Raw genomic sequence first — 27753 nt, 5'->3', positions numbered from 1 at the left:
ATTCAAATCCTATTGTATCAGGCAGGTTTATAAATCAGCGAGTGATAGTGTCATTGTTAGTCATCACACGGAGAATCCATGAGTCCTATTAATTGTTAGCTAAAGCATTCTTCTTCAGGTCTAGAAAAGCTATATTTTGAAATGTAGCTGGGGCTACATTTGGGCCCTACATCTGGGGCTCAGCTTTCTGTGTTTCTGAGTATGCTTAATGGTTTTGTTTATGCTTAATATTTTTGTTTCCCAACATGCATCTGTTACAGTAAATGCCTAAATCTAATTCTTGGCAAACAGATTTTTATCTGGATAAACACCATCCGTTGCCATGACTGACAGTTTCTGCTGGGGAGAGACTCAGAACTGGAAATGATAAGATATGTTGCAGAAAGGGATTTTGATACGGAATGTCATGGGGTCAAGACTTAGGTTTATGTATAAACAGAGCTTTGTTGGGGAAATTCATCTATTGCTAGTTTTGCTATTTCTGGTCACAGAGAACACTATCAGCTACTACCAACATGTAAGAAAATAATAATGTCATTTGACTTTTCAGTATAGCACTTACCTCCCTCATCTACTAGATTAGCACTTAAATGTCCAAGGTCAACATTTCATGGAATCATAGAAAGTTAGGGTTGGAAGGGACCTCAGGAGGTCACATCTAGTCCAACCCCCTGCTCAAAGCAGGACCATCCCCAACTAGAGTATCCTAGCCAGAGTTTTGCCTAGCTGGGTCTTAAAAACCTCCAAGGATGGGGATTCCACAATCTCTCTGGGTAATTTGTTCCAGTGTTTTACTACCCTCCTCATGAGAAAGTTTTTCCTAATATCTAACTTAAACTTCTCTTGCTGCAACTTGAGACCATTATCCCTTGTTCTGCCACCTGCCACCACTGAGAACAGTCCAGCTCCATTCTCTTTGGATTCCCCCTTCAGGTAGTTGAAGGCTGCTATTAAATCCCCTCTCAGTCTTCTCTTCCCCAGACTAAACAAGTCCAGTTTCCTCAGCCACTCCTCATAAGTCAGTTCCCTTGCAGCAATGGTCTCAAGTTGCAGCAAGGGAAGTTTAGGTTAGATATTAGGAAGAATTTTCTCACTAGGAACACTGGAGCAGGTAAAGCACTAGGGCAGGTTACCCAGACAGGTGGTGGAGGCTCCGTCCTTGGCGGGTTTCAAAACCTGGTTAGACAGAGCTTTGGCTGGGATGATCTAGTTGGGGCTGGCCCTGCTCTGAGCAGGGGGTTGGATTCAATGACCTCCTGACGTCCCTTCCAACCCTCATTTTCTATGATTCTTAGTCATGGGCGCCATTCCCCTCACCAGTTTCATTGTCCTCTGCTGGACTGTCTCCAATTTGTCCACATCCCTTCTGTAGTGGGGGGCCCAAAACTGGACACAGTACTCCAGATGTGGCTTCATCAGTGCTGAACAGAGGGGAATAATCACTTCCCTTGATCTGCTGGAAACATTCCTACCAATGCAGCCCAGTATGCCATTGGCCTTCTTGCCAAAAAGGGAAACACTGTTGGGTCATATGCAGTTTATTGTCCACTGTAACCCCCAGGTCCTTTTCTGCAGAGCTGCTGGCTAGTCAGCCAGTCCCCAGCCTGTTCCAGTGCATGGGATTGTTCCTTTCTAAGGGCAGGACTTGGCACTTGTACTTATTGAACCTCTTGAGATTTCTTTTGGTCCAATTCTCCAATTTGTCTAGGTCTGTGTGAATCCTAGCCCTACTCTCCAGCACTTCTATTACTCCCCCCAACTTGGTGTCATCTGCAAACCTACTGAGGGTGCACTCTATACTAACTTCCAGGTTGTTGATTTGCCTAATGATAATTTCCCATATATAGAATCTAATTATTGGAGGGTCCTCTTTAATTCATTCCTTTCCACTGCAGGGGGGCAGTCAATGTGGGTAGATGGTGTAGGGAAAGAGGTCAAGCAACTTTCTCCCTGCTTGTGCCTTCCCGCCTGACCGCACCCCACCTTGCAGCCTTGCCCCCCCACCTCCCCTCTGCTCTCCCTCCTGCCCCTCCTCCCAGCCTCTGCTCCCCTCTTCCCCATGCCTCTGTTTCCTCCCTCACCCTTCTCCCGCTTCCTCCTTCCCTCACTCCCAGCCTCTGCTCCCCACTCCTCCCTTACCTTTGCTCTGTGCTGGCAGGCTCCATCCCTGTTCTAGCCTGGGGCATGGCACACAGCCCTTGGCCCAAGCCCAGCCTTTGTAGCAGCCATGTGGGCTGCACGCCACTGCTATGAGCCAGGCTGGGCCTGGGCTCATTGCCCCAGGCTGCAATGTGCATGGAGCCTGCCAACATGGAGCAAAGGTAAGTAGGGGGAGAGATGCAGACAAGGGGAGGTGCAGACAAGCAGAGGATGTGTGGTGGTCGGGGGAAGTAAGGCGGGGAGAGATGGCAGGGTACAGGAGCAGCAGATTGGGGGGGGGCGGGGGAAGGAGGCAAGGCAGCAGCTGCAGTTAAAGCCCTGACGACATGTAGGGGCCTGGAGCCCAAGCCACAGCAGTTGCCTGCCCCTTCACCACCCTCATATGCAATTCTAAGATGTTAAATGGGGAAAAAATGTCATCTTAGAATTGATTAAATGTAGTATATAAAACGAAATATTGAGGGTAGCATGCACTAGATGAAGATCATTGTATTATTTCAGTAGAGTGGAACTAATCAAATGGGCCATGTGCCTATGTATTAGGGGGTCTCACATGGTGGCTTCTGTCAGACTGGTATACCATTAGAGCCATGACAATGCATTGTGAGTCTGAGATCCTGCATATGGGTTGCAGGAGGGCTGTGGCACTGTTCCAACCCAAGGACTGAGGCAGCAATATGAGTGACTGTGCATCAGCATGGGGGTTTGCCACTTCTGGCATCTTTGCCTTGGGGCCTCTTCTAAGGCAGTAGACCTTAGACAGTACAGACCTTACCCACAACTATGCGGTTAAAAAAGCCAGGAAACAGCATTGCTGCATTAGGAACGCTTTGTCATGAGTCTGTCTAATTTACCATGTTAGTTTTAGAATAAGAAACAATCAAGGACAGAAACAAAATATATTCCTTAAATTTTCAAATTTTCAAATATGCAAAGTCTTGACACTAATTAGCAAGTCAGTCTGCAATAGTCTTCTGTAAATAACTGTTATTACTTTTTGAATTACTTCTACTAAGGATCAAGTTCTACCCTCAGTTTTGCTTTATTCTGGGTTTTTAATTTCATCTTTTGTCCCTAAAATAGCAATGAAGTAACTAATAGCTGAGGCTGGCTGGAAAAAAGATGAGGTTTACATATTAAAAATTAACTTTGTCTTTTTAATTTGTTTGGCTGTTAACTTTCTTCTTAAATCTTGAAATTACTGACTCCTGCTTTGTACAATATTATCTCTGTGACTAGTAAGAAAGGAAATCTCCCTCCCCACTCCTATGTATAGCATTAGTCCTAGAATGAACTATGTTAAAGCAGCCCAATAGTTTTTGATGGTTATGTATACCAGCTTTCTTAGGGATTCAGAGGACAGAACCAAGCACTTGAAAATTGGTTCCTGAAATATATGATCACATATTGTGTTGTGATAGCTTCACGAGGACTAGAGTATCTGCTGTTTGAGGGTTAAACATCATAGTTATCAAATAAAAAACGAAATTCTTTGAGAACAAAGAGTTCTGCAGAGCTGGGTAAGTGCAGAATACAAAGTATCCACAATGTGCAATAAGTCTGTAGACACAGACATCCTTAGAATACTAACTATTTGAAACTTGAATACCATCTGCAAAGACTTTGAGGCTCTGTTCTGAAAGCTGAATATAGCTGAAGAAAATAATAAGATGATGTGAGATTCATGAGCATCCTGTTTATATAGGAAGCTAAATTGCCATTGCATGGGCTTTTCCCATGAAGGAGAATGTTTAACTTCACATGTTTTGACTCACTGAGCCTTTTCACTGTTCAGCAAAAGGTAAAGGTAAAGGCAAGGGGATGCTCGGGGAAGTGAAGTCATTCAGCTATGATTTGCAACCATACTGTAATAACTGAAACTTACTGTGCAACAGTCATTAAAAAAATTATTTGTTGGATTTAGGATTAAATTCTTCACTCCACATGAAGCCAATGGTGCCTTCTTTGAGCACAGACAAACCACCATGCTGATGCACAGCCACTTACATTGCTGCCTCAGTCCCTGGGTTGGAATAGTGTCACAGCCCTCCTTCAGTCCATATGCATGTAATCCAGTGATATACCATGCTGACAGGAGCCACCATAGGCTGCTTACAGACATTAAAAAAAACAAATAAATTGCACTTCACTTTACTGGAGGAAGCAACACAGTAGTTTTAATTGGCTCTGCATCATCTATGTAGATCAAGCACTTCAGTGGGTTTTTGCAGGGGTTTATCTAAAGCTGAGTCAATTGCATAACTGGTTTGCTTAGTTCCACACTACTGATCAATCATTTTTATGTGGTGCATGTTACCCTTGATATTTTGCTTTACATGTGTACACTTGTGTATCTCAGAGTCTAATGTTGAGGGAAACAGAGGTGTCCAACCAGAGAATTAGGATAACCCTCCTATAGAAACTCCAGGACCTACTTTTACTTATAGTAGTTTCTCCAAGACCATCAGTGGATTGCTTTGCCTCCCTAAGAGAGGATGAAGGCAAATCTGACTCCTCCTTTCCAACTCAGCCCCAGAACAGAGCACCATGAAGGGATGCAGTGAAGGATGGTATAGGATGGTTTAACCTGGTTCACTTTAGGAAGAATGTCCTGAGAAAGGGGCATCCCTTTATTTTCCAAAAGGGAACAAAAAGGCCATGACAGAGAAGACATGAATTCAGGGCTTAGTAGTGTGAGCACCTGCAGTAATGCCTTTGAGCAATCTAGTTCTAATTTAAACTAGCAGAGTTGCTCAAGTCACATGTTCCTCATGTCCTCTCCTCACCGATCCCACCCAGACCAAGACTTTGGCCTGACATAGATGATGAGGCCAATGTCTCATCCCTGAACATATTCTCATCTTGTTTTGGCCCCAAAAGTATTAGGTGGAGTAGTCTGAATTCTTAAGGTCAGTGGTGGGTCAGGGTAATTTTGGCAGCATTTCTGTTTGTTTTTTAGTTCAACTCTAATGGGCAAACAGCAGCCCATTCACAGCTTTTCCAAATGAGCCTAGAGGGGCTTGTTTGCCAGAGTTTGAATCTCAAACAGCTTGATACAAGCTGTTTATATCTAATAAATGAGATGGAACTTTACTTAAAAGCTTCAAATACATTTTTTTTCAGGTATACAAGTATTAACCTCCTCTAACCTCCTAAATATGCCCAGTTCAATGACTGATAGCTAACTACAAACATTAAACCTTGGCTGAAACTTGGTTCAGAGATGACTAGGCATAAGAACTTGAAAAGTGCTAGGCACTTTTAATTTCTATTTCTGTTAGTCTTGCAGCAGTGCTCAGAATAAATCCTGACAGCCTTGGTAGGTTCCGTACATGTATCAGAGGCGATATAAGAGTTCTAAACAACATAATTATTAAAAATTGTAATTAATTAATTAACATTAATGTTTCACTTAGAGGTGGAATTGTTCTTAGAAACAAACTCCTAAGGGAAATTATAGAAGCCAAGTGTTTTGGACATGTAAAATGTAACTGGATAAGATTCTGGGGAATGGCTAGGACATAGATTTTGGCCGATGTAATAATCTAGTCTAATATCCTCCATCACTAAGACCATATGACTTCCCTAGTTATTGCTTCAAATCCATAAGCAGTGGTTGAACCAGTGTATATTTGTTAGGAAAAGAAGGGCTGATCTTCCTAAGCCAGACTGCTACTCTTGCTCTCATGGTACAAAACAGCCACCAGGCCCATTTGACTGGTGACAGGGATTTTAAGTCAGTGGTTACTCAACCTTTTTGTTCCCTGAGCCAGATGAGTACCTTGTAATCCTGGCTGTGTTTCAGGAGGTTGAATGCTAGAAGCAGCTCTACTTTTCCATAGCCTTTGTGATCAGGGTAATAATTAAGTATCACATTGTGATGCTGCAGTTGTATATGAATGAATCTTCACCTGCTCTCTGACCTCTCTTGCCCTCAGTCGCCAAAAATAGAAAAACCCAAACAAAGCTAAGCAAATCCTAGACTGCTGTAATTTTTTTGTAATACAGATTTCTTAGGGATTTTTAGCATGTGCTCCTATCACACATGCTCAGCACACATATTGAACTAATAAACCATAACAGCTCTAGAACAGATCTCTTACTGTCTATTGACTCAATGATCCATGAAATAAAAATATTACTGTAGACTTTGATCAGAGAGACTGAAAGCCCTTTTCCAGCACTTAGAGGCTATCACGTATCTAGTGCTTATTTTAAAAGGATGCTAGTTTGCAAGAACTCCAAGGAAATTAGTATTCATCCTCTCAAAACCCATAATCACACTAATAACTAACAGATTTCAAAGCACCAGTCATCCATATCTGCAATACATTGGCTGTGCTGCACAATACAGTATTCAAGCTCATCTACTGATGTGACAAATAATGAGAGAGAATTTTTCACCTCTCTACCTTTCTCTCACTCATCTTTTTGCACTTCTTTGATATTACCTTCTAAAGAAAAGGAACAGTTATTTAAGCAGCAGAACATGTGTTGGGTTTTTTTTAAACCTTCCTCTGGGTCTAACGTTGCAAATCCTGGCTGCAGTTAGGGATTTTGCCTGGTGTGTCAATGCTTCTGCTGGGACTTAAACCCAGAGGTTGCTGGCTAGAGAGTCTTCCTCTCTTCTCAGGGTCAGATTAATAGCCATATTTGGGGGCAGGAAGGAATTTTACCCCATGGTCCATTGGTATGCACTGTGGGGGTTTCTGCCTTGCACTCTAGCAGGAAGGGGGAACAGGGGAGTGGCCCTCTTTCCTGGTATCTCTTGAGTGTATATATTAAGAAATTTACAGCAGCAGGATGTTGGCTGCCCTGGCCCCCTTGCTTTACTTGTGGCAGGTTAGGGTCTTGGCTGCATCAGGTTGACTATCTAGTTTTGTTAAAAGGTTAGACAATGCATTTGTATTGGATTTGGATGGGGAAGATCCTGCCTCAGGTAGAGGGTTGGATTAGATGACCTGTGGAGGTCCCTTCCAGCCCTACTTTTCTATAATTCCATAAAAATCAGTGCTATGGGATACATTATAGGGCAAAGCCTGCCTTCATTTAGGCATGAGCTATGCAGTGGGATCTGGACATTGGGGACTGCAGTGCCCATGTGCTCTGTGTGGGCGAAAGGGTCTATATACTTATCAACTCACAGAATCGTAACGGTGTTAGTGTCTATTCAATCTGTCACCATGGCTGAAAGAAGTTTACAGTATAATGCAATGAGAAATGCTATGCCATTGGACTCTGGTTTTTCTGCTTTCTTTTTTCAACTTGATGAAACTCAAGGCTTTAAGGGTTGTATTTCTGATATTCAGGCTCCAGCCCCCAATTATATATGCATGTATGCTATGAATGCTTAGGTGTTAGAATTGATTAGACTGGTGTTAGAAGAGAGACAGAGACAGAGACAGAGTGCATGTATGTGTAGATTGAAGAAAAGGACATGGACATGTGTGCATGTACAGAAAATTGTTAATACACAAGTGGAAAGGAAGCCTTAAATATCATTAAGCCTTAAGGGTTATTGCAACAAGCCCTACTATAAATAATTTTCAGAGCTGGTCACTAAGTAGAAATTCGGTTCTATGAGAAATTCTATCATTTCACATTTTTTTGTCCTAACTCAGAACAAAAAGTTAATTTTTCTTTTTTACTTTACTGTGGAATTAGGGTTTCAAAATATTTTGTGTCAGAAATAACCAAACTATCCTACTGAAATGTTACATTTTGACATTATTGTTCAGGCTTCAATTATAAATGATAATATTAAGTTGCATAAAAGTCTAAGCTTTTCAAATACTGTCTCATAAATCATTTCAGATTTCAAATGAATCCTTTTGATAATTTCCCACTGCAAAAAGTTAATGAAATTGATATAGTCCTGAAGAATGTTCCAGCTGAATCAAATCAGTGTTCACTGATAGAAAATTGTTCCACTGGAAAATATCAGACTAGGTCGTGACCAGGGCTTACATATGAACAAGCCACTAGAGGGGGATGCAGTGTACACATTATAAAAAAGTCCTATTATCTTTGAATTTTCTTTCATGTATTGAGTTTTTATGCTTATAAAGATAGAGTTCACTTATACCCTTCAGTTACACTTATTTTAGTTTAATTGAACATGTTTATTTTGATGAGAGAATTCAAATTGTATTTACCTTACCAATAATAAGTAATGCTATGTAAAGAAGCAGAGCAAACAGTTAACAAGGCTGGGAACTAGTAGAACAGATAATGCCCTGCATTACCATGAGTTTTATCATATGCTGTGCTGTAATTTTCTGTAGTTTTGTACATCACTAATGTTTGTCAGCATTCTTCTACTCTCAAATCTTAGCATAAAATAAGTGTTCTGGCATATAACTTCATTTAAAAAAAATTTAAAATGCTACACTTTGTCAATAGGAGAAATGAAGTGATCTTTTCTTTCTGACAATCTCTGCATCCTTCCAGGATAATACTGGACATCCCTCAGAAAAACATATTCTGTGATCAATTTACAAGACACTACTGATTTTAGGGTACCATGATACGATGTGTAAAGCTAAGTAAATCTCCAAGCAATTAATCTCATTTTGAAAATCTCTCTCAGAGTCAGTGGAGGGAACTATACAGTGACATAATGGGAGAATTATCCATCTTCCAATCTTTGAGTAGGTACAGTTACACACACATGCACACACACATACGCTTTTGCAATGGGCATACTTGGGACGAGGATGCCTTTCAGGCCCACTCTACACCGACAGGTATTGCACAATTAGCTGGTTAATTGCACAACTAACTGAAAACAACTACATATGCAAAGTACCTATGATACCATCTAAAAAGATCTAACCAGTAGAGCTGTGCGAAATTTTGCTGGGTGTTTTGTTTCAAAGCTATTTCAATGCATTTTGACTTCGAAACAGTGAAATCAAAATGAAACAAAAGCCTTCGAAACAGCTTCAAAACAAAACAGGGGCACTCAACATTTTTGAAACTTTCGAAACGTTTCGAGTTTTGAAGCTGGGCTCACTTGGCTTCAGTGCTGGTCCTAGCCGGCAGCAGCTACCTCCTCTCATCCGGCATCTAGATCAGGGGCCCACACCCCTGGGAGAAGTCTGGCACAGCCCTGCAACCCTCCCGGGGGAGTGGGCCCCCAGATCTGCAGGCCAGATGACAGGAGGCTGCCACTGCCAGCAAGTGACATGAGTTTTGTTTGTCAACACCTTGAGGTGCAGTTTCCCAGAAACCCCTGTACCTATCTCCTTGAAATGTGGCAGGCTTCATGGCCTCCACAGGGGCTACCATCTCTGCAAGCTTCATCCAAATCAGGCAAGAAATGACAAAGTTTTAGGCATTTTCATGATTCCACATTATAGCCTATGGGCGAAACGTCAAAACAGTGTTGAAACAGGGAAACGGTTTAGATAAAATGAAATGGAACAATGCTTTTGAAATGAAATGAAACTTTAAACAAAGGACTTTCCTGCTGAAATGGTGAAACAGCAGTCAAAATGAAATGGTGCTGTTTCACACAGCCCTACTAATCGGCTATAAAGGTAGACCTCAAAGTGGGCACTAGCTTTATGGCTGGTTGGTATCCAGATCTGCATGTGTAATAGGGTCTCCTTTGTGGCTGGGAGCCCTGTCAGTGTCTTTTCAATCTATCACCATGGCTGAAAGAAGTTTACAGTATAATGCAATGCAAAATCCTATGCCAGGGGTGCACCATGCCCAGCCCTGGTAGCTGCCAACTCTGGGTTCTAGGAGTGCTCCATGGCTGCCAGGACCCAGAGTCCCATAGCTATGGATGCAGGGTCCCAGAAGTGCATCTTCCAATGCTGCCTCAGCTGGGTCCTGGCAGGCATGTGGCACAGCTGTGATCTCCCAGCCCTGGGTGTGTGTGAAACTCTAGAGGCTGGAAGACCACATGCAGGTAAAAGTGCAATGGGATCTAATTTGCAATCCACATAATTGCACCTCCTGCCATGCCACATATGGCACCCCACATAGCTCCACAGGAGCTTGTTTCTTGCCAGTGCAGGGGGAGCCCTGGATCAGGCTCCACCGTGATCAGCAGTAAGGTGCAATAGGATCTAATGCATAATCCCAAAATCATGCCTCCTGCCATGCAGGTGTGCCATGTCAGAAAATGTGATTATGTGAATCATGCATTAGATCCCATTGTGCCTTTATCTGCACATGTAGATGAATCTTTAGATACATTTATTCCCTTCTTCCCAAGTCCTTCCCCGTACTATCAAAGTGCTACAAAATGATGAAACAACACTTCACAACATGACACCAACACACAGTCACTAGAACTGGAAGGTTTCCTTTTTTGATATTAATTTATCAGCTCAAGTCACAATCTAATATCACTGCAATGAATCTGAGCTGCTAAACTAGAGTATTCTAGCCAGTCACAACAACCGGTTCCTTGACATCAGTTTAATAAACTAGAAATGCTAAGCTGCTTATCACAAAAAGGTCTGGGTGATTCGCTACACCTGAGGCTAAGAGAATTCTGGACAAGCTAGAGAAAGATATTGCACCAGTGCTAGAGCCCTGCCAGATCTCATTCAGGAAAGCTTGAATTGCCATATGTGAAAACAGGAGCTATAGGTTGAAAAGGGCAGCTACATTTTCAAGGGTATGATACTTTCACATTGCTGTCCATTCTTGTGGTCTGGAACATTGGCTTTTCATTGGGCGTCTTGAGATATGATGCAGATGACACAAACATTAGTGGAGTTGTGTATGTGAGAAACCATCCCTTAAAGAGAGTGATTGGGTGATTCACAAAAGTAGGTGCAAACAAGGAACATATTTTTAAATATAACAAAAATGTATTGGAAAGCAGGAAATGTAGGCCATGGTTACAGGGTAGGGGACTGTGACGGAGGAGCACTTGAGCACTTAAGAGGTCATGATGCATGAACTGGTGTTGTGATGGCTAAAAGAGTTAATATATAAACCCTTGGATATATGAACAGAGGAAAGTTATATAGAGAAGTGGTGTCACCACTGTACATGGTATCAGCAAAACTATTACTGAAATACTTTGACAGTTTTGGTGCCTATCCATTAAAAAAACAGGCTGGCAAGATGGAGAAGATTCTGAAAATATCCACAACATGATGTAAGTATTGAAACACCTGCTTTAAAGTGACTTTGCAGTGAAAAACTTAAGAAACTCAAATTTTTTGTCTCATCCAAGACAAGGCTAAGAGGCTACTTGATCTTAGTCAGTAGATACCTGAATAAGGAGAATGTTTCTGACAGCAGAGGGTTTTTTAACTTAGCAGACAAGTTCCTAGAAAGTTTCAATGTTTGGAAGACCTTTTCATATGGGAAGTAAGTAAGCTTTTAGACATGAAGGTCATAGCAGCTCTCTACTGATATTCTTATTTAAGGAATGGGTAAATGACCAATTGTGAAAAATACTGTGCAATACCTTTCAAATAAAGAACATTATTTATTGCTAGAACAAAAGAGAAGGGATTCTCTTCACTGTTTTCTTACTCTGGTTCCATTCAGAGACTTCTCATTCTTAACCACGCAGTAGATCATTACAACTGCAGTGCAAGATGATAAATGGTTACATCCTGCAAGGGGCTTTGATTTAATAGGCTATCGCTCTATACAAACTTCTGATGTAAACCATAGTACCTATTGATTTCATCAATGTTTGAATTACTTTTCTTGTAATATTGACTTTTTTGCAGAACTATATAAGTGTGGGAAGAATAGTTTTCCCATTAAAGAGTCCAGCTTTCAAAACAGTTAAAAACCATTTCTGTGCTGCCCTTTTGACCTCTGGCCAACACTCCTAAATTACATATCTCAGGACTACATGTAGCTGAAAAGTTAGGCTAAATAAATCATGTCACTCAATATCTGACGCTTGATTCATGCACATGGCTTTCATTGACTACAACAGAGAATTGTCAGTTTTCAGCACCTGTAATAATTAGGCTGCTTGTTCAGGTGAATAAATAAGGCTTTAATTGTCTAACTCTGAGCACCCAAGTTTAAAGATGCTTGCTATAATTCGTGGTTATTTCTGCTGTATTTAAAAATGCAAGACTATGGATAATATAATTTCACAAAATTCAGCATTAAGGCTCTGCCAGCAACTAGTATACCAATGTGTTTAAAGGACTGAATATAGATGAGCAATCAGAGCGTAGTTGCAACTTCTGCTTCCTATTTCCCGGGCTTTCGCTACAGGTAAACTCCTGTGGTCTAGGTAGTGGTTTACAACATATTATGGAGGATTGGCTGGGGGTTAATAGAGGGACATATTCCAAAGGAAGCCTCAGAATGTGTGCTCAGACCACTTGTTATATACAGCTAGTAGGAAGGTAGGGAAGGATGAAGGCATTGCTTCAAAGTTCATTGCAAAGGTGATCTGAGAACTGATTCTTTCACTTAGATGATTTACTAACTATGGGGTAAACCTGAGGACATCTGTGACCTACCCTGCCTTCAGTGTGGCATTCACCTTTCAGGATCTGCAATTCTAAAACAGAAATGACAAATCTGGAGTTGGACTACTTTATCTTTAGCTCAGGCGATTGCTATTAAACTAGATAAGCACAGGCTAGTTAATGAGACGGAACGATTCTAACTCAGCAAAACATTAGTTAAACCTAAGAATCCTGGATTCATCGAAATACCCGATAGAATTGTATTTATTTAATTCCCTTGCCATCATGTTAGCAAAAAGTATCGGAGATGCAAAGATTTTCCTTCAATAAACTCCAGTAAACAAGTTTGAGGAATTCCAGCTTCCTCAGAGAGATTTTGTAGTATGCAGATAAAATAGGAAATTCAAAGCAAACTTGTGAAGAACAGATACCGGGAATTAACAGAATTAAAGCTTTGATTGTTTATCTTTCTGTGGTTACGGTTCAGTGTTTGATCAAGACAAAGCAGTGCCAGCAGCTAAGTGAAAAAGAAAGTGTGTGTTCAAAACAAACATTACATATGTCCCAATTTGGAAAACCCAGTGCAAACGTGTTATCAAATATTTGTGAAGTTAGGTTAACACAGAGATGACTTTTTTATACACAGCATATTATTAGGATCATCTAAAAAGGCATTGATGATTAAATAATAATCAGGAGAAGACTCTGCTTGAGTGAAAACACCCTTCACTATTGGGTGCAGAAGGGCAGGGCCATGACACAGCAGGGGATTTGATTCTCCAACTGCCCCAAACCCACTGGTCTTTGTAAAGTGCTTTGTGCCCTGAAAGGAGTGTTTTGTGCTAAGTGCCAAGATGGGCTCTTGAATCATGCAGATTCCAAATGTGGGAATCACTTAAACCCTTTTGTGAGCTCTCAGAAGCATATTATTTATAGTAAATGTATAAAGTCTGTAATTAAAATATATAATGTGTAAATAGTATACAGGATAGCATTTATAATATGCTATGTATATACATATGGAAAATGTATGTTATAAAATAAGTGTGGGTTAGCTGAAGTGTCATCAATACAGTATTTTTTGTTAGAAAAAGTGAAGTTTAAATGCAAATAATTATTTAAAAAAAAATCAGTTTGGCCTAAATGTGCTGTTTTTCAGGTCCACTTAGGGTTACATCAGTATTTTCCTGATAAAGTTCCTCCTCTAGGGGCTGGACAGCCCTGTCCAGTATATGATGGTAACCACCTTAAGGTTGCACTATGGGTTGTGATGCTGCCTACAATCTCTGCAGTGCTATACATTGCATCTTGGCCCCTAATACCTAACTTTTGGCTCCCAGACCCACACATCCTACCCCAGAGCTGGTAAGAGTATTTGTGTAGCTGCCTTACTCCATCCATGCATCAGGGCAATCTTCCTGTGGTAGGACCAAGGACTCCAGCCATTTTACATGGCATAAAGGAGAGAACAAGGAAAAGACAATGTCATCAATAATATCTTTCAATTTAATCATTTTCATTTTTTTTTAAATAAAAAGCGAAAAATTAGGAAACTCACTCCTCCACCCCAATGTATCTTAATAATTGTCCTATATTGTTAAAACAAAACATATTCATTTGGCTGTCTGCTCTTCAGAAATGTAAGAAGAAATACAAAGTTTCAAAGCATGTTGTGGACAGTATAGAGTACAAAAACTTAAATAAGTAAATAACTATCAAATAAAGGATTATCCTTATTTGTGAGGAACCCATTCCAGCAAGAAATTGAATCAGGGGGTTTTGCTTCTGAAAACAGCAAGGTGAAGGCTGAATCTGTTTTTTCTGCCAGTGGTGGTTTTATTTGAGGCTTATAATAGTCTGAGGAACCAACACACCTGCATTCCAGATTCCTCCTTTGCTTGGTGATATCCTGTGATAAACTTTTTACAAATAGCTTCATGGACCCATGCCCATCATGAGCACCTTCATGTATTAAGGGGGGGCAGAGTTGGCTACACATTTGCATCAAAATATTACAAATAGCTGATAGGACCAAATCTGTCTGTCTCACCCTAGTTTTATACTTGCAAAAATCTCCTGATTTATATAACTGTAAGTGTAAAGAAAATCAGCTCTCCTTTCGTAAAATTAGCTGGATGTTACTGACTTCACTGATGTCAATGAGAGTATTGCCATAGACTTCACCATGGTCAGGAATTTGATCTAGATCAGTGGCATAGGCAATTGAAGAGAAGGGCTAACAGGGCTCATTCCCCTCAACTGTGGGGCAGTGCTAGGGCTGCGCGGCAGCTTGCTCGCAGGCTTCTGGCGGCTGCAGCAGGGCTGGGGAGGGAGGGGAGGGGCGCACACGCAGCAGTCAGGAAGGGAGTGGGGCTGTGGCTGAGGCTGGGGCAGGCCCTGAATGCCCGGGGCAGGACACAGCTGCTAGCGACTTGTGTGGGGGACGCGGCTCCTGATGCTATGAGCACCCCGGGAGGCCTGGTTGATATGTGCCTCTGGATCTGTGTGGGGTGGGGAAGGCTGTTGCTGTAGGCAGGGGCCAGGGTGGCACTGGCCACAGCCCACCCCAAGCGCAGTGCAGCCCAACCTCGCCCTACTGGGAAGAGCCCAGTGTAGCCCCAGCCCCAGCCCCAGCAGCAGCTCACCCCGCCCTGCGCAGATCCTGGGCACGACCTCCCATGCCTCCCAGTGTGCGTGCAGTCGTAGAAGCCACTACCCCCTCCCCACACCAGGAACCCCACAGCCAAGCCACTCACGGCTCTGTCCCACGCCCCACCCCAGCTGTGCAGGGCCTGCACCAGCTCCACTCCCACTCCCTCCCCTTCCCTTGCCCCACAGACTTACTTGCTGGGGCATGTGTGTGTGTGTGCTCAGCCCCCTCAAATAATTTTCTTCTCTCTCCACCTATGATCAGTAGTTCTTAACTTTTTCTGTACCAGGACCCACTTGTAAATGTTGATGGCCATTCCCAACCCAGTAAATAGTTTAAATAGAAAACAGCTCCCCAGCCCTGCTGTGGACCCTCAGTCTGCTGCCCCCAGGCCCCAGCCCTCCAGTGTGTGTGTGTGAGGCAAGGTAGGTATATGGCATGGGGCCCAGCAGCCTATTGCAAGCTGGATCTCTGCCAGCCTGCAAGGGAAAACCCATGGTTTCTCACATTTTTCTCCTTTAAAGAAAAATCCATTTGTAAAATTTGCTGATCCATTATTAAAGTTTGTTTGCAACCCTTTCATTTATTCTTGCAACCCACTTTTAGGTGGCAACACATGGGCTGAGAAATGCTGATCTAGACAACAACATCTCAGAAGACCAATCTTTTTTCTTCCACATATTATATATAATTTACATTGAATCCACCATTGTTGCTCATAATGTGTTGGAGTGAATGACAGATGACATGACAACAGTACCCTGAACTTTGGCTCAGGCCACACTTCTTAAACCAAGTACTTTCAGAAATATTTGGACTATTATAGCTGTGCTTTTCCTAGGCTTCCAGCTCCTTCACCTGAAGCCTTCTATAATCCCCAAGGATTTTGTCTCAGAATACCCTCACGTGTCTGGCTATCATGAGCTCTGAAATGTTTGAAGACACTGTATGGTTACAAAACCAGAAATATGAAGGAGGACTGTATCTGCCAGAAGAGGATATGCCCACCTTGGGTACCAATTCCATAATCAGAGGATGCGCTAATGTGCCAGATGCTTAAAAATGCAAGTTGAGAGATTGTCACTTTATTTTCCTCTCCTTCATAACCTGATCCTAGGAACTGTTGATCAATCTCATGAAATCAAAATAGATGCTTGGGTACAAGGGACCCTTGCATGTTAGTTTATGATAGGAAAATAAAGAAAAGCATCTCAGCACATGCTCATTCCTTAAATAGCTATAACTTCATTATTTCCCAGCTAAATTCTTTCAAATAAGGGCCAGCACACTTTCCCTTTTGAAGGAAACTATATACAACACATTACTATTTAATGTTTAACCCTTCTCTAAATGCTGACTGTCAAAATGACACTTTGCCATTCAACAGATCTGCTATCTGCTTGCATTGATACTGGCTCCTTCTCCCACCACTTTCGGTTACCCCTGAGAGCTAACAGGGCAGCTGAGCAGCCCAGGAGCCTGGAACAGGAGTCTGTTCCTTTCTGTGCCTCATCAACAAGCTTGTTTATAATTTCCAATTAGTTACACCTGTATAATCCCAGTTAAGACACTGAGGTCACACAGGAATCACTTAGACACTAATCTGTCTTGCAGATCCTCTATTAATGGTGATGAGGTGTAACAGGCAAGGAACCTAGCCTGACTTTCAGAGTCAAGCACAAGTTTATAGGGCTGCAGGTTAAAAAGCAACAACACATTTCTTCTTATTTGTGTACAGAGGCCATTTGATCTGGATGTTACTGAGACAACAAGTGTTGAACGTACTTTGTAATTTTTTACAGTATATCCTATTAGAGCCAGACTTTAAAACAAAACTGTTTTTGAGTTACTGGAAAGAGGGGTAGCAGGATTGAAAGAAAAAAGAAAAGAAAAAGCATTTAAAGAGTGACTTTACTATGACTAAAGTTTTTTTTGTTTGTTTCGTATGTGGGTAACACAAATAGAGCAACAGCTCAATGGTGCTTTATACGGCTTTCCTTAAAGAGCAAGTGTGGGAAATGTCATACCACAGTGTTTCTTGGGAAAGTTATAAGTGATTTAAAATGGGGAGCTTGAATGACTTCTCAACCATGCCTACAGCACCCTGATCACAGCACTATCACGAGGTACTGTATGAACTTGTCAGCCACTATTTCATAGGTACTTGGGTTGTTCATCAACTTTATACAGATTGCCCCTGCCCTTCCAATCGCTCCTTTCCTTTTTTCTTGGATACACATGACTAATGAAGAAGCCCACCTGATTACTTACAATGTGTAACAAAACATGTATCACTTGAACATATAGAGCTAGGTACTAACGGTCAAAAAACCTGAGGCTGAATTAGTTCAATCTTCACAGGTTAGCCTAAGCCAGGGATAGGAAAAGTCTGGCCAGTGGGCTGGGTCCAGCTGGCAGTAGACTCCATTTCCCAGCAGCCCCTGCCTGAGTGGCTAGGGCCGATTTCCACGGAGGCCCCTGCAGCAGCCCTGCTGTGATAGCACAGGGTCAGGGTTTCCATGCAGTCTGGCCTTAGCAATGCTGGCAGGCAGCAGTGGCACTAGCCTCTTCCTGGTAGGGGGCTGTGCTGTGGGCAGGAGTGAGGTGGACTTAGCTGCTGCCACCTGTGCAGGGCAGAAAGCGATGGCACTGGGAGTGGGGGTGGCTATAGCCTCCGCAAGCCTTATCCTAACACCGCCCCTGCTGGCAGGGCTTGTGGCAGGGTGTGGAGCGGCGCTGAAGCTGGACTGGGATCTTGCGGCGGTGACAGCATGGTCTGGAGCTGAGGCAGAGCCACAATCTGCAGCCTGCATGCCCTGGGCAGGGGCATGCAGGCAGTGGATCATGGCTCTGCCTTGGCTCTGGACCACACTGTCACCATTGCAAGGAGCCAGGGCAGAGCTGTGATCTGCTGCCTGTATCTCCCTGGCTGGAGCATGCAGGCTTCAGATCATGGCTTTGCCCCAGCTCCAGACCATGCTGTCACTGCCGCAAAATCCCAGCCTGGCTGCGGAACAGCTTCACGCCGTGCCGTTTGCCCTGCCCGCACTGCTGGGGCCAGTCTCCATTGAAACCCTGTCCCTGTACTATCACAGCATGGCTGCTGTTGGGGTCTGCATGGAAACTGGCCCTAGCCATGCGGACAGGGGCTACGGGGAAATTGAGTCCCACTGCTGGCCAGATCCTCCATTTTGCCCACCCCGTCTATTTTGCCCACCCTTGCTCTAAGCTATGTAGGTTGAACTGAGAAGCAAGTAAACATTCACTTTTCATGCTGGACGTGCAGCCACGTTCCTGTAGTGGCCCAGGCCAGAAGCCAGGAGGCACTAGGGCACACGTCCATGCTTGGCTGAAGCAGACAGCTTGGGCCAAGGCTAGCCTACCCAACCTTGAAGGGGGGGAGGGTTGGTTGTGGGGGAGTTGCAAAGCATCCTGTGATGCTGGGGGACTGTGAGTTAACTTGACTATGGAGGGGATCTGGGACAGAATTTCAATAAACTGATTTAACCTAAATCAGTTAAGTCTGATACTACACACTCCCAGGTTTATATTAAAACAGTTCTGGTCATTTTGAAAGCAGTTTATGTGCACTGAACTTCTGTTGTGTTACAGATTTGAACTGATTTCTGATCACTTATTCCAGTTTATGTATAATTTGTGTCCGTAGTCATGATGTTTGCCCTCAGCTTATTGGTGACAGTTTTAGGTGCAGTTGAGTAATCACAAGCTCACATAGCCATATAAACAGCAAAAGTATTTCAGGAATGAAATCAAACGAAGGAAAAATCTGCTCTGTTGCTGTATGTTTGAAATTTAGTATATGTTTCAGTTTATGCAACCTTCAAAACATAGAACAAGTAACATGTCTAAATCTAAGAATAAATGCAGAAAAAATACACAAGAGATATGCAAAGTGTGAAATGGCACCTCTCTAATTATGAAGGAAAGTTTACCATTTTTAAACATAAAAGAGAGTCAATAACCACTTGCAACGAAATTTCATCTCCGATATCAAAAGCAATTCTTATAAAATGAAAGGAGATGACATTAATGAATTGGAAGAAAGGAGATTTACTCTGATAACATCACAGAATGCAAGGACAAGCCATCTGCCATAAATGTTAGCATCCACAAAATCTGAAAAGTGATAGGAAAAGAGAGGAAGAACATCTCCAGGAATATGCATTCAACACTTGAGTCAGTTTAACAGGGTCTGGACAATTGGATACAATTTGTTGCTCAATGGTTTTAATATTTGGTAGGGAAATGTGTAAATACTGGCACCTATTGTGGTAAGCTACTGATGGATAAAGTCTTTAAAAATAAATGGAAAATGGAATGCAGTCAGGGTGACACCATTATAGATCTATACAAAATTCAGAACAAACTAAAATTGCATACACAGAGAAAATGTCCCTAAAAGCTTACTGATTAAAGTAATATGCTATATATAAGATACAGTACAAAATTGTAGATCATAGCCATGCAGCTAAAATAGATTTTGCCTTTTGCAAAATGTCATTTAGGACTGAAAGTGTCTATAGAAACTAATGAAAATTGATGTACTGACTCAGGAAAGCTATTACAATTGATTTAATTTGCAGCAAAGAACACGCAAGAGGAAGCACAAAAACACAGGTTGCATGTAACAAATACATAAACAGCAAGGTGCCTAGAAATTATAACTAAAATTGCTACACAGAGTTGGAAACTGAAGTTGGATATATAGCTAGACATTTGGAAAATGATACTGTTCCTGTCCAAAACTTCCAGAAACTCTGAGGATCAAGGTGTTTGAAAAGTTTCTGTGTGAAGGTAGGGCACTGTGTGTTACAGGCACATGGCTTTTCTAAGACAGAGCAAATTATAACATAGAGGAGTATGAATGTGAACATAACAATGCTCATATGTTATCTATCAAAATGTTGACTGATCGAAGTAGATTTAGGGGAGTGAAAAGTACATGAAAAGAAAGAAATGAGCTAACTGGCACCAGTACATCTGATAAATAGAAAATGAAAGCAATATTGATGGTCTCAACAAAAAAGCATAACTTGCCCATATTAGAGCTGTTGATATGAAAGAGAACAGTCAAGTGAAGAACACAAATTCTTGCCAGATAATAGTTTTCAGGACAGATAAAATTTAAACTCTCCAAACCACGACTTCCACAAATCACTGCCGTCAGGATTTCTAGCTTCACAGAAACCAAAACCCCAGGTTGATAAATTTAATCATAAAAATGTAATGGGGTCATACAACGTAGCTCTGATTCTTTCAGTTTATAGGGAATCTGAATTCAGCTCCTACATTTACTTTTCATCAGAATATTTAAGTGATGCGAGTAGGGCAGGTAGAACTGGTTGGAGACCCCACCAGATGCCAAATGAAGCTATTAATCAAAAGTGACACTAAGCTGGACACACTCAAGAATGCCATATGCTAGTGCTAAAAAACCAGTTTAGAACTACTAACAACTTGAAGCTCTTAGTTCAACTCTGCCTTGTTCAATAATGATTTAAAATGATCACTGTTGCTTTATATGGACATGATTTGATGACTCGGCTGAATCTAGTTCTTAATGGACAGATAGACACTGAGCAAAACAACTTCAATAATCAGCACTATCTTGAACCCATTGGATAGCTTTTGCGGAGAGGCCGAGGGTTCAATAAACACAGAAATATAACAGAGCTCTCCCTGCTTCCAAACATGGTCCCTCTAATTTAAGCTTAAGGCACTTTGACAAGAAACTGTGGGAAAACCTGTCTAACTGCGCTGAACCTGCTCCCCAGAAGGGGGCCGGGTATACTCAGGAGAGATAACTGTCGGTCTGGCACCTTCCATCGGCATTACAGTCACTAATTTGTCTTTTCTTCCTTCTTCTTTTCTTTTTTTTTTCATATGTATCTATCTCATAGAAATAGAGCTCAAATGAGAAAGCACACGAATGCTTTTGTTGCCTCAGTGGCACTTAGACCTTTGAAAGACACAGATGAAGAGAAAGGAACCCTTAAGCCTCAGATTTAGGAAATACAAGAAGAGAAACTTCAGTAATGCCAAGAGAAGGTTAATAAAGAGTTCAGCGGAAACAATACTAAATTGTCTGCTGTGAAGGCCGCACATGGCTCAAGACAGCGAGACCAAGAATACCTTTTTCATAGAAAGAATAAAGCACTGGAATGAAAGAAGTTAGAAAAAGAATTAGAAGAAGCATGTAATCAATCCTGTCCTTTACAAAATCCAGTAGTTCTGTGGGTCTGCCAGATGCAAGAGTATCTTCCAGGGCAAGAGACTGGCAAAGCCTATTAAATGTGTGTTCCTTCTCCAAAGAACGGGGTCATGAAAAGATCCTTCTACCCTTAATACACTGCAGATTTAATGAAAGGCAACAGCTATTTTAAGATTTTTAAGGGGATTCTTATAACAAAGAATAGTCGCAAACGCCATCCCCATTACCACTGAGCTGCCATCCAGTCTTTCATCTGTATTGCCAAGCCAGCCCGTAAGAAACTTTTTACAGATAGAGCCTTCAAATGAAGCTTAGTCACTAAAAAGATAGGTCCTACCATGCTCAGCTGCTATGGTTTAAATTATATTGATACCAAAACTGTTTCATTTTTAATTAAAGTACCTTAATCATACTCCAGGAGCTCCTTATCAAAGCAATGCAGATGAAAACAAAAATAAGTTGGTGTTCATCCCAAAGCTGGTGGCTGTTAAAACTTTAGATTTCAGTTGGTTAAGGAAAATAAAAAAGGCCAATTATTCTAGAAATGGTCTGGAAGTACCCCTCAGCAAAGGATACTGAGAATGAAAGATGTATCTTATTCTTATCTTTCATCAGATCATGTCGTGGTCTCATTCAGTTTTTGTACATGCTGCATTTGATTTCAGTACTTTACAGAAATGACTGTAATCAATGTACAAATTTGAGGTGAAATCCTGGCCCCAGTGAACTCACTGGTAAAACTACAGTTGATTTCAATGGGGTCAAGATTTCACTTTTGGTGTTTTGCTCCATCTGTGATCACGGAACAAATCCCTGGCATTTATCCACTGATCATCTCCCTGGGCTGAATGGGATTCATAACAGAGAATAGGATTTATGCTATCACTGTAGAAGTTTCAAAATATAATTCACTGTCTTAGAGCCAAAAAAACTTCAAACCAAAACAATCCCCCATAAAAAACCCCATTCCTTTCACTTTTGGTATCTATCAATGCAGACTGTCACCTTTCTGCAACTGTAAGCATAACTTGACAGAAGTTGCTGCATGGCATTTATATGATCTTTGAAAATAGAAACATTTTGAAAAATTTAAGATAATCTACTCCTTCAAATTTTTTCCCAAAACTAGAGATCAACTTGGGCTGTACAGTTGTGCCTGGATGGGCTGCCCAGCGTTCTGGGATCTTTGGATTAGGGGTTTTGTTCTCTCCATTATGGACATAGGAACCCACAGGGGTAGAAGCTCCACTTTCCTGCTCTTCTGTGTGCTCCTGCTTGGTACGTGGAAATAAAATGGAAAGACAACTTGCATAGGCCACAGAAGGGACCCTCACAGGAGGTACAAAAGAACATGGGAAACAGAAGAGAGACTGAGTAGAGGGTGGCGGGGTAGAAAGTCAGTGGAGGGGAACACGGAAATACGGTGTTGCAGGGGAAAAGCTGACAAAGGAACGTGGACTCCAGCTCACCCCAAGAGAGGTGTAAGGGAAGACAGAATAGTCTGAGGGAGGGAACGAGACAAATAAAAAAACTATTCACTTTCAGGAGGTAAGGATGCATTTCATATATGCATAATAGTAAATTCTGAATCTAAAGTTATCACAAACAAATGACAAATCAGGGCCGTGCATTTTGTCCAAGCCTACACCCTTTCCTCCCTGAAGGGTTCAAATACGAGAGGGCAGATCAAGACAACAATGTTGAAATTAATTTAAAAAGTGAGTCTCGTGTGTTTTGTGGCTTGATTTATAATTTCTGAACACTTGCTATACTGCTATAACAGAAGATGAAACTTCTTGGAGAGGGGAGATAGACTCAGCTATCACTACCCCTTTTATGACTACCTCTCTTTGTCTCACTAGGCTAAAACTTGGCCTTCTTTCAGCACCACATCCCCTACTGAATCCACCTCACATGTTAAAAACAGAACAGTCACTCATGTCTTACCTGCCCTAGCCCTTTTCTTTAAACAGTCCTTCTACCGCTGGAACTGTTTGGCTATAAGCAATGGTGGGAACTTAAAAAAAAGGCTAATATAGAGACCCACAAAGTGATAAATATCAGAGTAGTATTCAATATTGATGATTTCTCTTTTGCTACTAGCTCAGTCATTGCAATATGGAGTGGTTAGAGAGCCATTTCCCAAAAGAACTAGCAAAGTTGTCACAGTTACAAATGGCTACTTTTGCTGGATGACGTGAAGATGAGGTTTATAGATTGCTCCTAAAGCCTGGGACATGCAGGAGTTGACTGGTTTCAGCACAGAAAATGACCTCTGAAAGGAGAAACCTGTCATAGTTTAAAGCAAGTTACAGCAAGTAGGGGAAAGAGGAAGGTGGGATGATTTTCAGTGAGAATGATGGTCTTTTCTACTCTCAACTCAGTGAAAAACTAAGTGGTATGTACAACCTTGGAAGTACAATAGATCACGTTTAGCTAAAAACCATACAATTACATCAACCTGATGTTATTAAAACAACTGAGCTATGAATATAACAGAACTTACTGGCAGAACAGGGACTCTGAGGTTCAGATATGTGGATCATGAGACCTTTCTTTTAGTCAGTTATACAAGGTTAGGTCTTTGCTACAGATACTTAAATATGATTTCTAGAGGCCTGTGTGTGTATTTAAATGAGAGACAATCAAGCAAATGTATGGATCTAAACTAGAATTTAGCTTATAGAATGGATACAATTAAAATGTACTTTTATTAAACCAAACAAGTCAAATATGAACCCAGAATATAATAAAATGAGTAGTAATTTTATAAAAAAGATTTTCAAAAAGAAAACAGCAAACACATGGAAAAAATAAAAATGCATACCTAATTATTCAAGAGGAAATAAATGTTATGTGAAAAGAATGGTATTCTTGGAAATGACAGTAGAAATTTAGAGGTGGAAGCTAAACAAAGGGAACAAGTAATAAAATAAACACCTGTTGGTATTTTTGTTTCTGGGATTAGGAGGTCTATAACAGAAATCAGCTCAGCAAAGACAGGAGTTTGACCAGCATATCATTTGATTTTAGTAGTAAAAGGCTAGAAAGTCTCCATGTTGCCAAGGTGTCAAGACCTGTGCACACTGTGCATCCAAGAGGAATAACAGGAGTAGGGGACAGAAGCTGAAGAAGCATTAGCTGACATTTTCAAAACCTGACTTACTGCAGATGCATCTCCAAAGACTGGGAAACAGCAATGTAAGGGAGCGGTGACACACCAGGAAATTAGAGGCCAGGTAGTTCACTTCCAGTTGTAGAGAAAACATTTGAAGCTGCTTTAGAAGATCAAAAGGTGTAACTTTTACTGTATTCAAAGCACAGCCTGGTTAAGAGTAGCCGACACTGTTTCAGGTAAGGCGTATCATGCCTCACTGACTTGCTGGAATTCTCGGAGGATTGTTCGGTCGGATAAGATGGAAGTGCAGTGAAGTGGACATCGCTTTTTGTAAAAATATGCCTTCTCTCAATTTCTACATTGAAAGATAATGTGTAAGGTGAGAAACCACTGATTATTAATAGAAAATCTGCCTGATTTGATTCTCTAGTAGGCAACCTTTGATCCTCTGCATCATAGTGTACGCATAAGACAGAGATGAGGAAATATAGCCTGTGGGCTGGATCTGGCCGCCAATTGATCGTATCCTACCTATAGCTGCCTCTGTGGAACTGTGTATGGGGCCAAGCACTGCTCACTCCTGCCTGGGGCAGCCCGTACCTACCCCATGGCCTGTACCTACCCTATGGCCAGTGCACAACTTCCCAGTGGGGCTACTTTCCATCCACTCAGTTGCCTGCAGGTGGTTGGTCAGCACACTGAGGTGGCAGAGTGGATGGACAGCAGCCAGGAGCTGGGGCAGGAGCCACCCAGCTATAGCTTCCCCCCTGCTTGGCTCAGCATGTGGTGTCTGGCACGTGCTCCCATGGCTGCCACCACTTCCCCATGCTGCCTGCTGTCTGGAGTGACATAGCAGGGGCATGAGGAGGAGGAGGAGCCACTGCAGGTGGGGGGAGCCTAGCAGTACCTGGACAACTGCAGCAGCTCTAGGAGCAGCCCCGCTGGGAAGCTGTATGTGTTGGCCAGGTCTTAGGCTGGAGCAGTGCTCTTGGAGGGTGTGAGCTAGGTGCAGGTGGGAGTGCAGCACAGGCTGCCCCAGGCAGAAGCAGGTGGAGCTTGGCCCCATATGGAGTGCTGAAGGGGCAGCTGCAGGCCGGATGGTGGGATGGCACACTGCACCTGCACTATACTACCTGCTGTATGCAGCCCCTGTCCTCCTCTCTTCCTAGTGGGGGCCTGGGACCTAGCATGCGGGCAGCCCCCAACCCCTCTCACCCCCACAACACACCCCACCTTCCCACACAATACATAAGAGTAAGACTTTATTTTGAGCTATTATGCAATCATCTCTATGTATACTACTAAAAACCCCCATAAACAAAATTAAAATATACTACAGTAGATGTTTGATTATTAGTATATGATATGATTTTTTTTAAATATATAATTGGGCTCCACAATTCAAAAAGGATGTGGAGAAGCTTGAGAGAGTCCAGAGAAGAGCCACGCGCACGATCAGAGGTCAGGAAAACAGACCTTACGATGACAGGCTGAGAGCCATGGGGCTCTTTAGCCTGGAAAAGCGCAGGCTCAGGGGTGATCTGATGGCCACCTATAAGTTTATCAGGGGTGACCACCAGGATCTGGGGGAACATTTGTTCACCAGAGCGCCCCAAGGGATGATGAGGTCGAAAGGTTATAAACTACTGTGAGACCGTTTCAGGCTGGACATTAAGAAGAATTTCTTTACTGTCCAAGCCCCCAAGGTCTGGAACAGCCTGCCATCGGGGGTGGTTCAAGCACCTACATTGAACATCTTCAAGAGTAAATTGGATGCTTATCTTGCTGGGATCCTATGACCCCAGCTGACTTCCTGCCCTTTGGGCGAGGGGCTGGACTCGATGATCTTCCGAGGTCCCTTCCAGCCCTAATGTTTGTGAAATCTATAAAATCTATGAAATTTGTTAAAAATGATATCTTTTGAAGGATTTTATATGCGTGGCCCTCTATAGCTCACCAAAACTCATTCAGTGTCCTACCAGCCAATATAATTATACAACCTTGGCATAAGAGGTATAGTCAGGTGCCTGATGAATCTGCTTGTATGGAGTTTTGTGATCATCACACCAAGACCTCCAACACATTTCACTAGGCAAGAGTATGGAGGAGTGGAGACTGCCCAAGACCTCCCACCCCTGCTTTAGATCACAGAGACAGAATTCAAAGGCCAGGCTGAGCCCGGACATTTAGTGTCTCAACGGCTGTAGCTTCTGCCAGAGAGCAATAGATAAGAACTGCTGCTGACTACATGATACCTCAGGTAGTGTGTGTTTCTGTCAAGGTGATGTCCCTTAGCTTTTCTCCAACCAAGGAGTACCCACAAAGCAGTGGAGGCTAGGGTTTTGAGATGCCGTATACTCACCTTATTCTGGAGGTTGCAACATTGGGATATTTTATAGGAATAACCCTGCCATGAGTAGTTCAACCATGTTGCCACCAGGTCCTGCAGTTCAATGCAATTTAAGGTCATACCCAGGACCACCTGATTGGATTACAAGATGTCTAAACATGGGACTTTCTCAAGCAATGGAATGGGGATGTCATGGCATCAGCTATGCATTTGTTTTTTATACTTAACACAGGATTCATTTACAAATGTAAAAGTGCATAGAGTTTATAAATCATGAGGTGGGAAGGATACTAAGCAATCAAAGAATATGTCACAGAGGCCTCCTGTAATAGTGTGCATGGAAAAGCATGGGGCCAGGATCTATACTGTTACTAGATATCTGAGTCTGGGGGGTGAGTCCAAAGGGGGTGCACTGCTGCGGATGCACCCCTCTTTCAGTCAATGATACTGTGCATGCAACATCCAGGGGTTTCTTTTAAATCCCAGATTCAGGTAAGAATCCCACTCCCACTTCCCCTCCATGCTCAGTGGCACTTTTCCTTCCCTTCCCTCTCTCCTACCCACAGCTGCCACTGGCTCCATGTGCTCTGGGGGTGGAGTGGAGGGATACTCCAGAGCAGCTCCTACCTGTTCCAGCTGAGCTCCACAAGGAGGTAGGCTCAGTTAAGTGCAGAGGCAGTGGAAGTGGCAGCGGCAGGAAAGTTTCTCCTCCCTGCCAGCCTGGGAGCAGGTGCCAGGGAAAGGAACCTGCCTGCTGATGCTGCCGCCACCAAGCCTGGCTCCTGTGCAGCTCAGCAACTTATGAGACCTTGCTGTGCAATAAAAGTA

The 27753-nt window shown here is 42.4% G+C and overlaps 1 protein-coding gene across 2 annotated transcripts in view; it reads right to left on the bottom strand.

Annotated features, from left to right (window-relative positions):
• Positions 1-27753, bottom strand: part of LOC109307593 (serine/threonine-protein kinase TNNI3K) — a 207412-nt gene that overhangs the window by 71647 nt on the left and 108012 nt on the right. The gene's annotated exons all lie outside the window — the stretch shown is intronic.

The sequence above is a fragment of the Crocodylus porosus genome, unplaced genomic scaffold (assembly GCF_001723895.1).
Source record: "Crocodylus porosus isolate Cpor-Errol unplaced genomic scaffold, CroPor_comp1, whole genome shotgun sequence".
NCBI lineage: Eukaryota > Metazoa > Chordata > Crocodylia > Crocodylidae > Crocodylus > Crocodylus porosus.
The sequence above is the reverse complement of the archived record's forward strand: the minus strand, read 5'-3'. Positions and strand labels throughout refer to the sequence as shown.